Source organism: Petromyzon marinus, chromosome 63 (assembly GCF_048934315.1).
Source record: "Petromyzon marinus isolate PM22_M1 ecotype Great Lakes invasive population chromosome 63, UKy_Petmar_22M1.pri1.0, whole genome shotgun sequence".
NCBI lineage: Eukaryota > Metazoa > Chordata > Hyperoartia > Petromyzontiformes > Petromyzontidae > Petromyzon > Petromyzon marinus.
In genome coordinates this window covers 2,256,582-2,268,723 of record NC_133729.1, presented here as the reverse complement: position 1 = coordinate 2,268,723, position 12,142 = coordinate 2,256,582, and the positions used below count along the sequence as shown (strand labels likewise).

The 12,142-nt window shown below is 48.7% G+C and overlaps 1 protein-coding gene across 2 annotated transcripts in view; it reads left to right on the top strand.

Moving 5' to 3' along the window:
• The first annotated feature begins 5,500 nt into the window (after positions 1-5,500).
• LOC116956074 (interferon regulatory factor 4-like) overlaps positions 5,501-12,142 on the top strand; it is a 47,632-nt gene continuing 40,990 nt past the window's right edge. For both annotated transcript variants that reach the window (XM_076053842.1, XM_076053841.1), the window contains exon 1: positions 5,501-6,331. The gene's annotated coding sequence lies outside the window, so the exon portion shown is untranslated. The remainder of the gene's footprint in view (positions 6,332-12,142) is intronic.

Genomic DNA, 12,142 nt, shown 5'->3' with positions numbered 1-12,142 from the left:
TGGGGGATCTTTGTCTTTGTATGTACCTGTGGTGTGTCTGTGTGTGTCTGTGTGTGTTTGTGTGTGTATGGAGGGGGAGCGGTCGTGTAGCGGTTAGTGCACTGCACTATGAACCCGGCTACCCGAGTTCGATTTCTGCTCACGGCCACCACCAACACCCAGTGACTCAGCCTCAAATGAGTACCTGGTGCGGTGTGTGGTAAACATCGCCACTGGGGGAGACAAAGGCGGTCGGGCGTGGTGCTGGCCACCCACCCCCCTCGTGTGCCACAGTGCCGGCCTTCATAGGTGCTCGCTAACAGCACTTGCCCCAACAGTTTGTTACAGGCTTACACGGGTGATATCTGTCTGTGTGTGTGTGGGGGCGTTACATCTAAAACTAACTGGCGCGGGACATTTTTAAAAAAAATATTAAAGTTTGACCACGACGGCTACTCACATGTTTTGCAACGTTGGACTTTTTTCCCCTCTCAGTCATCTGTCTTTGTATAATAATAATAATAGTTGTTGTTGTTGATGTTGTGATTCGTTTCGCCCGAGGTTTTTCTCGGGCCCCACCGGCGCCAGCCATGGAGGCAAATCTTCCAGGGGGTCTGGGGACCCCCCCTCCTCCCCCAGAAAAAAAAATCTACATTAGAAAAATAATTTCCTGCCTAAAATATTACAAAATTCACTAACAGATAGGATGGACTTTTTTTTTTGACAATAATGTCTAAGAGTGTATATTGCATTACATTGCTTTGTTTTCACTTTTTTTTTACCATTTCTTGTTCCATTGTATGTAATGGCAGAGATTAGGGATTGATAAAGTAACAACCATAACCACAATCATATACACATACTTCTATTTTATTGCAATATTGGGGGGGGGGACATTTTGAGCATATTTGAATATTGGGGGGGGGTGAGGTGTGTCCCCCCCCCCCCCAATAAATATTATAATTACGGTCTTGTTCTGTCAACCTCACGAGCTGCCAAGTTTTACATTCAGCTGTGATATCCGCAGAAGTGGATATCACAGAGCCACCACTCAGACCCCTGCTTCTAATTCGAGTGACCCACTCTGATCCACACAAAACAGCTCGTGGAAGCGGATATCACAGAGCCGCCCTCTGAGATCCCTTCTTCAATGTACGTATGGATGTTACACTTATTTCGCACCGTACAGAGCCCACCGTGCTAATCGGAGGTGACAGTGGTCCACACACAGAACGGCCCAATGAAGTGGATATGACAGAGCTACCTCTGAGATCCCGGCTTCTTCTTCTTCTTCTGCAAGTGACGGGACACTGAAGCAGATATCACAGAGCGTGTGACACAGAGCGTGTGACACAGGGCGTGTGACACAGGGCGTGTGACACAGGGCGTGTGACGCAGAGCGTGTGACACAGAGCGTGTGACACAGGGCGTGTGACACAGGGCGTGTGACGCAGAGCGTGTGACACAGGGCGTGCGACACAGGGCGTGTGACACAGGGCGTGTGACACAGGGCGTGTGACGCAGAGCGTGTGACACAGAGCGTGTGACACAGCGTGTGACACAGGGCGTGTGACGCAGAGCGTGTGACACAGAGCGTGTGACGCAGGGCGTGTGACACAGGGCGTGTGACACAGGGCGTGTGACACAGAGTGTGTGACGCAGAGCGTGTGACACAGGGCGTGTGACACAGGGCGTGTGACACAGTGACACAGGGCGTGTGACACAGGGCGTGTGACGCAGAGCGTGTGACACAGGGCGTGTGACACAGAGCGTGTGACACAGGGCGTGTGACACAGAGCGTGTGACACAGTGACACAGCGTGTGACGCAGAGCGTGTGACACAGGGCGTGTGACGCAGAGCGTGTGACACAGGGCGTGTGACACAGGGCGTGTGACGCAGAGCGTGTGACACAGAGGGGGTGACGCAGAGCGTGTGACACAGGGCGTGTGACGCAGAGCGTGTGACGCAGGGCGTGTGACACAGAGCGTGTGACACAGGGCGTGTGACACAGAGCGTGTGACACAGTGACACAGAGCGTGTGACGCAGAGCGTGTGACACAGGGCGTGTGACACAGGGCGTGTGACGCAGAGCGTGTGACACAGGGCGTGTGACGCAGGGCGTGTGACACAGAGCGTGTGACACAGAGCGTGTGACACAGGGCGTGTGACACAGAGCATGTGACACAGGGCGTGTGACACAGAGCGTGCGCTGTGCACTCGGAGTGCGGGACACCAAGCGAGGTAGTTAACAAGATTCTAACCACCGTGGCGTGAGGGTCAGGATCGAACCCACGACCTCCCCCTGTACACCAGGCGAGGTAGTCAACATTTCCTATCCATCGTGGCGTCAGGGTCAAGATTAAACCCACGACCTCCGCCTGTACACCAGGCGAGGTAGTCAACATTTCCTATCCACCGTGGCGTCAGGGTCAAGATTGAACCCACGACCTCCCCCTGTACACCAGGCGAGGTAGTCAACATTTCCTATCCACCGTGGCGTCAGGGTCGAGATTGGACCCACCACCTCCTGTACACCCGGCGAGGTAGTCAACATCTCTTAGCCACCACGAGAATAAAAAAAAACGAATTCGAAAACCACTTCCTTAAAGTTAAACTAAATTATAATTGACGTTTCGGGCGATCGGGCCTCCTTCATGGGAATCGCTGGCGACAAGAGGGCCTCCACCAGAGGGAGCTCACCCATGGGGATCTTTGTCCTCGTTGAACCTCTTTCGCACCGTACGTAGCCAACCGCGCTAAGAGGTGGGAGTACCCACACTTTACCCCACCAATACAACCAACCTTCGGGAGATGGAGTCGATCCTATGCACCTCGCAGTGCGTTGACCATACTCATAGAGACCCATAGACCTGCAGAGATCCACAGCAACCCAAAGAGGCCCATACTAAAACTCAACTATTTTTATTTTACCAGGTAAGGCGCCACTGAGCTGGCTATCACAAATGAAAGTTCAACGAAGTGGCCTATCATCATCATCATCATGCGGACAAATACAGCATCAGCTAAATAACTCTAAACGCGTGGTGGTGTTGTTGATTCTAAATGTGTAGGGGAAAACCCGGCAAGATCCGGAGAGAAATCCACGCGACCACGGGAAGTAGAGACGCAGACTCAGCAGGCATCGTCAGGGTCGGGCTCGAACCCACGACCTCCTGTATACCTGGCGAGGCAGTTACCAATGATGAGGGTGGCCCCAGTTCGATTCCCGACACGGGCGCGCCTCTGCCTGTGTGTGTGCGTGGTTTATCCGGCCTCCCCCCCCCTGGTTGTGCAGCGCGTGTGGGGAGTGAGCGTGCTACAGGCGTGAGATTGTTACAGGTGTGAGTTGGTACAGGTGTGAGTTGGTACAGGTGGGGAGTGTTAATGTGAGGGTGCGTGTGTGCACGCCAGGGGGCACAGTCGGTCAAGCCCATGGCACACTGCTGGGTCTGTCCTGTGAACGCCTCCTGCCAGGCAGCAGCGAGCCTTCGACACTTCACGTGATAGCCTCAAAGTGCACCTAGCCTGGCACGGGTGCCGTGGTGTTGTGTGTGTGTGTGTGTCTTGTGTGCAGTGGTGTAGCAGTGAGTGCACCCTGCACTAAGAACCCGGCAGACACCCGAGTTCGATTCCCGCTCACGGCCACCAAAACCACCAGTGACAGCGATCATCTGAACCGGCCCTGGGCCTCCTCCCCTAGGTCGACTCAGCCGCAAATGAGTACTCGGTGCGAAGTGTAGTAAACATCGCCACTAAGGGAGACAGAGGCGACCGGGCGTGGTGCTGGCCACCCACCCCCTCGTGTGCCACAGTGCCGGCCTTCATAGGTGCTCGCTAACAGCACTTGTGCCCCTCACAGTCTGTTGGAGGCTACACGGAGGCCCATAACGGGTCAAACAAAATCCCTGCTTGAGTTGTCTACGTACGGTGCGAAAGAAGTTATACATACAGAGACACACATAGAGACCCATGACTCACACAGAGACCCATATACTCACAAAGAGACCCATAGACTCAAAAAGAGACCTATAGACTCACACAGAGACCCATAGACTCACACAGAGACCCATAGACTTACACATAGACCCATAGACCCACACAGAGACCCATTTACTTACACAGAGACACATAGACTCACACAGAGATCCATAGACTCACAAAGAGACCCATAGACTCACACAGAGACCCATATACTCACACAAAGACCCATAGACTTACAAAGAGACCCATAGACTCACACAGAGATCTATAGACTCACAAAGAGACCCATAGACTCACACAGAGATCTATAGACTCACACAGAGACCCATCGACTTCTCACACAGAGACCCATATTCTCACACAGAGACCCATAGACTAACACAGAGACCCATAGACTCACAAAGAGACCCATAGACTCACACATAGACCCATAGACTCACACAGAGACCCATCGACTTCTCACACAGAGACCCATAGACTCACAAAGAGACCCATAGACTCACACAGAGACCCATTTACTTGCATAGAGACCTATAGACTTACACAGAGACCCATAGACCCACACAAAGACCCATTTACTTACACAGAGACACATAGACTCACACAGAGATCCATAGAATCACAAAGAGACCCATAGACTCACACAGATACCCATATACTCACACAGAGACCCATAGACTCACAAAGAGACCCATAGACTCACAGAGATCTATAGACTCACAAAAGACCCAAAGACTCACACAGAGACCCATAGACTCACAAAGAGACCCATAGACTCACACAGAGACCCATAGGTTCACAAAGAGACCCATAGACTCACACAGAGACCCATAGGTTCACACAGAGACCCATAGACTCACACAGAGACCCATAGACTCATACAGAGACCCATCGACTTCTCACACAGATACCCATTTCTGTAGTACTGCTTCTTGTTCTCCTACCCCCGTACCTCTGGTTAGCGCGGTTGGCTACGTACGGTGGTGCGAAAGATGTTCTAGACACGTGAAGGGCCCACATCTTCGCCTCTACTTAAGGAACGAAACAGGATGATTTCCCCACAAATCTGGTTGTCCGCCTGATGAGGCCAGTCGTAATTACTGGCGAAACGTCGTACTCAGAGTGTAAGTGTTGTGGACTTGGCTCTCCAACACACCGGTGTGCTGCGCTAGTAACTAATTAGCACGTTCTGTTAACGTGACAACCCTTACTAGCGATCTAACGCAACAAACCCTGCACTATGGACACGCGGATACAGACATCACATTGCGGGAAATGTTACCTGCAGATTACTCGCTTTGAGATCGCACAGCAGCACCAGCAGCAGAAGCAACATCGCTACCTTCTACGACTTCTGTAACAATAACAACCTGTCATCACCCTTCTCAAGAAGAGCCTTGAGATTATTTAGTGAAGCCCCTTCTTGGCTAGGAGATGTTCACCATTTCGCCTGGTATTGCAGGAGGCTATGGGTTCTATCCCGAGCCCCGACGCCTGCTGCTGTATATTTGAAGTCTGCGTCTCTCCCTCTCTCTCTCTCTGTGTTTCTCTCTCCCCCGTGACTGCGTGGTTTTTCCTCCAGATCCTCCGATTTTCCCCCTCCACATTTAGAATGACCGTCACCCGTTGCGAGAGTTATTCGGCTGCTTGCGAGTACATGTCCACACGATGATGATACTGATCATCCACTCCATTGAGCTATCAATTGTAAAAGCCAGGTCACTGAAAGAAAAAGAAAGAGCTATCTATCTCAGTGGGGCCTTACCTGGTCAAATACGTTGTTTTTTGTTTAGTTTTAATGTGGGCCTCTGTGGGCTGCCGTGGGTCTATGGGAGTATCGGTGTCTACGCGTATCTGTAAAAGCACGCGTTTTAAGCGTTTGTCAGATGTAAGATAGACATAATCCTTCACTTCGCTCTGGCTGTCAATAGTGACAACCGGAGAGCTACACAGCGGCTAAGTTGGGGAACCTTACACCCCAGGATTAAAAACCAAAAACAAAATCTTCTAAAATAAATAAATAAATATGAGCACCAGACGCAGTGTCAAAACCCTGCAGGGCAGCTGAGGCGGCTGCAGCTTTTCCGTCTGAGTCCACCCACGCGCTCAGCGCCCACGCCTCCGAGTCCATAAGAGCGCGGGGCGAGCGCAGTGGCCGCAGGAGAAACCTCACCAAGTGGTGGCAGCAGCAGCAGCGGCGGCAGCGGCGGCAGCAGGGGCTGATCCAGAGGGGTGTGGGGGGTGGGCAGCACCCCTGGCGCTTGGGACCGGCCGGTTCGAGTTTTTACTCGCAGCGATTTTGACCCCAGAGTGGCCCCCAGCGGGTCGACAGCACCGCCCGCGGTCTGCCCGACACGCACGCGCGTACAGGTGAGCGGTGTTACACGGCACACCTGTATAGCACACACACACAGGTGAGTGTGTGTGTGTTACACACCACACCTGTATAGCACACACACAGGTGAGTGGTGTGTTACACACCACTCACCTGTATAACACACACAGGTGAGTGTGTGTGTTACACACACACCTGTATAACACACAGGTGAGTGTGTGTTACACGCCACACCTGTATAGCACACACACACACACAGGTGAGTGGTGTGTTACACACCACACCTGAATAACACAGACACACATGTGAGTGTGTGTTACACACCCCACCTGTATAACACACACAGGTGAGTGTGTGTTACACACCCCACCTGTATAACACACACACAGGTGAGTGTGTGTTACACACCCCACCTGTAAAACACACACACACAGGTGAGTGGTGTGTTACACACCCCACCTGTATAGCACACACACACACACAGGTGAGTGGTGTGTTACACACCACACCTGTATAACACACACACAGGTGAGTGTGTGTTACACACCCCACCTGTATAGCACACACACACAGGTGAGTGCTGTGTTACACACCCCACCTGTATAACACACACACCTGTATAGCACACACACAGGTGAGTTGTGTTACACACCCTACCTGTATAACACACACACAGGTGAGTGGTCTTACACACCCCACCTGTATAACACACACACAGGTGAGTGGTGTTACACACCCCACCTGTATAACACACACACAGGTGAGTGGTGTTACACACCCCACCTGTATAACACACACACAGGTAAGTAGTGTTACACACTCCACCTGTATAACACACACACAGGTGAGTGTGTGTTACACACCCCACCTGTATAACACACACACAGGTGAGTGGTGTTACACACCCCACCTGTATAACACACAGGTAAGTAGTGTTACACACCCCACCTGTATAACACACACAGGTGAGCGATGTTACACACCCCACCTGTATAACACACACACAGGTGAGCGATGTTACACACCCCACCTGTACAGTACACACATACACAGGTGAGTGGTGTTACACGGCCTACCTGTATCGCACACACACGTACAATACACACGTACAGGTGAGGGTTATACAGCATATCTATATAGCACATACACCCACGGTTGCGTGTTGAACATCTTTCCTGTATAGCACACACACGTACAATACACACATTCACACACAGTGTTAAACAACCCAGCTGACTACAATACACACACACACCGTGTTAAACAACCTACCTGACTAGACACATTCACACAGTGTTAAACAACCCAGCTGACTACAATACACACACACAGTGTTAAACAGCCTACCTGACTACACACATTCACACACAGTGTTAAACAGCCCAGCTGACTACAATACACACACACCGTGTTAAGTAGCCTACCTGACTACAATACACATTCACACACAGTGTTAAACAGCCCAGCTGACTACAATACACACACACACCGTGTTAAACAGCCTAGCTGACTACATAACACATTCACACACAGTGTTAAACAGCCCAGCTGACTACATAACACATTCACACACAGTGTTAAACAGCCTAGCTGACTACATAACACATTCACACACAGTGTTAAACAGCCTAGCTGACTACATAACACATTCACACATAGTGTTAAACAACCTAGCTGACTACAATACACACATTCACACACAGTGTTAAACAGCCTAGCTGACTACAATACACATTCACACACAGTGTTAAACAGCCTAGCTGACTACAATACACACATTCACACACCGTGTTAAACAGCCTAGCTGATTACATCACACATTCACACACAGTGTTAAACAACCTACCTGGCTACAATTCACACATTCACACCGTGTTAAACAGCCTAGCTGACTACATTACACATTCACACACAGTGTTAAACAGCCCAGCTGACTACAATAACACACATTCACACACCGTGTTAAACAGCCTATCTGACTACAATACACACATTCACACACAGTGTTAAACAGCCTAGCTGACTACAATACACACATTCACACCGTGTTAAACAACCTAGCTGACTACAATACACACATTCACACAGTGTTAAACAACCTAGCTGACTACATCACACATTCACACACAGTGTTAAACAGCCTAGCTGACTACATAACACATTCACACACCGTGTTAAACAGCCTAGCTGACTACATCACACATTCACACACAGTGTTAAACAGCCTACCAGACTACATAACACACACAGTGTTAAACAGCCTATCTGACTACAATACACACATTCACACACCGTGTTAAACAGCCTAGCTGACTACATCACACATTCACACAGTGTTAAACAGCCTAGCTGACTACATCACACATTCACACACAGTGTTAAACAGCCTAGCTGATTACATCACACATTCACACAGTGTTAAACAGCCTAGCTGACTACATAACACATTCACACACCGTGTTAAACAGCCTAGCTGACTACATCACACATTCACACACAGTGTTAAACAGCCTACCAGACTACATAACACACACAGTGTTAAACAGCCTATCTGACTACAATACACACATTCACACACCGTGTTAAACAGCCTAGCTGACTACATCACACATTCACACAGTGTTAAACAGCCTAGCTGACTACATCACACATTCACACACAGTGTTAACCAGCCTAGCTGATTACATAACACATTCACACACAGTGTTAAACAGCCTAGCTGATTACATCACACATTCACACAGTGTTAAACAGCCTAGCTGACTACATAACACATTCACACACAGTGTTAAACAGCCTAGCTGACTACATAACACATTCACACACAGTGTTAAACAGCCTAGCTGATTACATCACACATTCACACACAGTGTTAAACAGCCTAGCTGACTACATCAAACATTCACACACAGTGTTAAACAGCCTAGCTGACTACATAACAGACACCGTGTTAAACAGCCTAGCTGACTACATCACACATTCACACACCGTGTTAAACAGCCTAGCTGACTACATCACACATTCACACACAGTGTTAAACAGCCTAGCTGACTACATAACACATTCACACACAGTGTTAACAACCTACCTAACTACATAACACATTCACACCGTGTTAAACAGCCCAGCTGACTACATAACACATTCACACCGTGGTAAACAGCCCAGCTGACTACAATAACACACATACAGTCGACCTGCATAGTGCGTACACAGAGGTATGTGTTAAAGAGCCCCACCCGTATATACAGCAATGCACAGGTGTGACACAATGTGGCAGAGCCTACATGCCAAGTGTGTACTACACACATACAGGTTCTGTATGTGTTTAGTACAACGACGACACACTCAAAAGGGAAAAAAAAACGATTTTATAACAGGTGACGTTTCGGGCAATGGCCCTCCTCTGTGTGAGTCTATGGATCTCTGTGCGAGTCTGTGGGTCTCTGTGCGAGTCTGTGGGTCTCTGTGCGAGTCTGTGGGTCTCTGTGCGAGTCTATGGATCTCTGTGCGAGTCTGTGGGTCTCTGTGCGAGTCTGTGGGTCTCTGTGCGAGTCTGTGGGTCTCTGTGCGAGTCTGTGGGTCTCTGTGCGAGTCTGTGGGTCTCTGTGCGAGTCTATGGGTCTCTGTGCGAGTCTATGGATCTCTGTGCGAGTCTGTGGGTCTCTGTGCGAGTCTGTGGGTCTCTGCGTGAGTCCTTTGCATGTATGTCTGTTGAACTTCTTTCGCATCGTACGTAGCCAACCGTGCTGATCGCAGGTGCATTCGTCATGAACCAAACTTTACAATGTCATTCTCATCCATGGACACTGCCTAAAGTTCATATGCTGTATACTGTGCACACACCATCATACTGTACTCGCATTTCACTGGACTGTTCACCTGCGTCCACGACGCTCGTTTTACGATTTGTAAACATTAACGACTGCATGCAGTTGAATTGCTGCACGATACAGACACATGCCGCGCGTTCTAGATTTGAAGCTTTCGTGACTGCAAGGATTCCCACCCACACACACCGACTCCCTGGCACCATAGCTCCAGGGTTTAGGAGTCAAGGCTAGGGGGGTTATACTGGTAGGAATACTGGTATGAACGAAGTTGTAAACTGAGTGTACCAGCCTGCAATAGATTAATGTGTCCGTCCGTCCGTCCCCTTTCAATACTTTAACGAAGTGAAATCTCGTGCTGTCGGGGTGTGAAAATAAAATTGCGCAAAATTCCAATGTTCCTACCAGCCCACCCTGCAGGGACCTGTTTGGTAGGCCGAGTTGTTACGGGACGGGTCGGTCTTTGGGTTTACTTATAGGCATGGGGTTTAAAGTAGGAATAAGGGGTAGAGGTTAGCGTTTTTGAGATTGGAGCGAGTGGATAGTCTTCATTGGTTCTTTCGGTAAAGTTACGTAGAATGAGAATAAAATAATAAATTAATAAAATAAAATAACAATAAAATTCTCGCGACGTTTCGGGCCACAACACAAGTGGAATAAGGGGTAGAGGTTAGCGTTTTTGAGATTGGAGTTAGTGGATAGTCTTCATTGGTTCTTTCGGTAAAGTCACGTAGAATGAGAATAAAATAATAAATTAATAAAATAAAATAACACGAAATAAAATTCTCACGACGTTTCGGCCACAACACAAGTGGAGTCACGTAGAATGAGAATAAAACAATAAACTAATATAATAAAATAACACAATAAAATTCTTACGACGTTTCGGCCACTTGTGTTGTGGCCGAAACGTCGTGAGAATTTTATTGTTATTTTATTTTATTAATTTATTGTTTTATTCTCATTCTACGTGACTTTACCGAAAGAACCAAAGAAGATGAATCCTTGCAGTCACGAAAACTTTAAATCGAAATTTAGTGGATAGTGTTAAGGTCTAGGTCTATGCTCAGGATTATGGCTAGAGTTTAGGTTTTATAGCGAGGGTTGGGGTTCGGGTTAAGGGTTGGGCGTTTCGTGAGTGTTTAGGGTTAGGTCTACGTTTAGGGCGAGTTCTAAGTCTTGAGTTAGGGGCAATGTCAGGGTTAGAAATAGAGTTAGGGCTTAGGGCTGGGGTTAAGTCTATGTTCAGGGTTGGGGTTAGTGTTAGAGGGCAGGTCTGTCTATGGTTAAGAAGAATAATGTATGTCTGGAGTTAGGAATTAGGGCCAGACTTAACTGGATAAACACGTGTTTGCACTTGGTTGCTATGTGTAGGCAAACACAGGTATTGTGTTAACAACTCCTGTTGTCAAGACACATACCTGCCGCTTATCTGTTGTGTCCCCACATTCATCAATCACTGTGAGTGTACACATTCACGTGCAAGTGTAATATCGCACACACAAGTGTAGTCTGTACACACTGAACCAACCCGGTGCACGTAGGTAACGCATTTACGCACGCATTTATTGACACATGCACGTTCTCTGGAAGCCACCGGAGTGATGTTTAAATACATTGTATGTATGTTGAGCTGCTCTCGCGCTGTACGTAGTCAACCATGTGAATCGAAGGTGTGGGGAAAGGATAACAAACTATAGATCTCTGTGTGAGTCTATGTATCTCTGTGTGAGTCTATGGGTCTCTGTGTGAGTCTATGGGTCTCTGTGTGAGTCTATGGGACTCTGTGTGAGTCTATGGGACTCTGTGTGAGCCTATGGGTCTCTGTGTGAGTCTATGGGTCTCTGTGTGAGCCTTGGGTCTCTGTGTGAGTCTATGAGTCTCTGTGTTAGTCTATGAGTCTCTGTGTTAGTCTATGTGTGAGTCTTTGCGTCTCTGTGTGAGTCTATGGGTCTCTGTGTGAGACTATGGGTTTCTGTGTGAGTCTATGGGTCTCTGTGTTAGTCTATGGGTCTC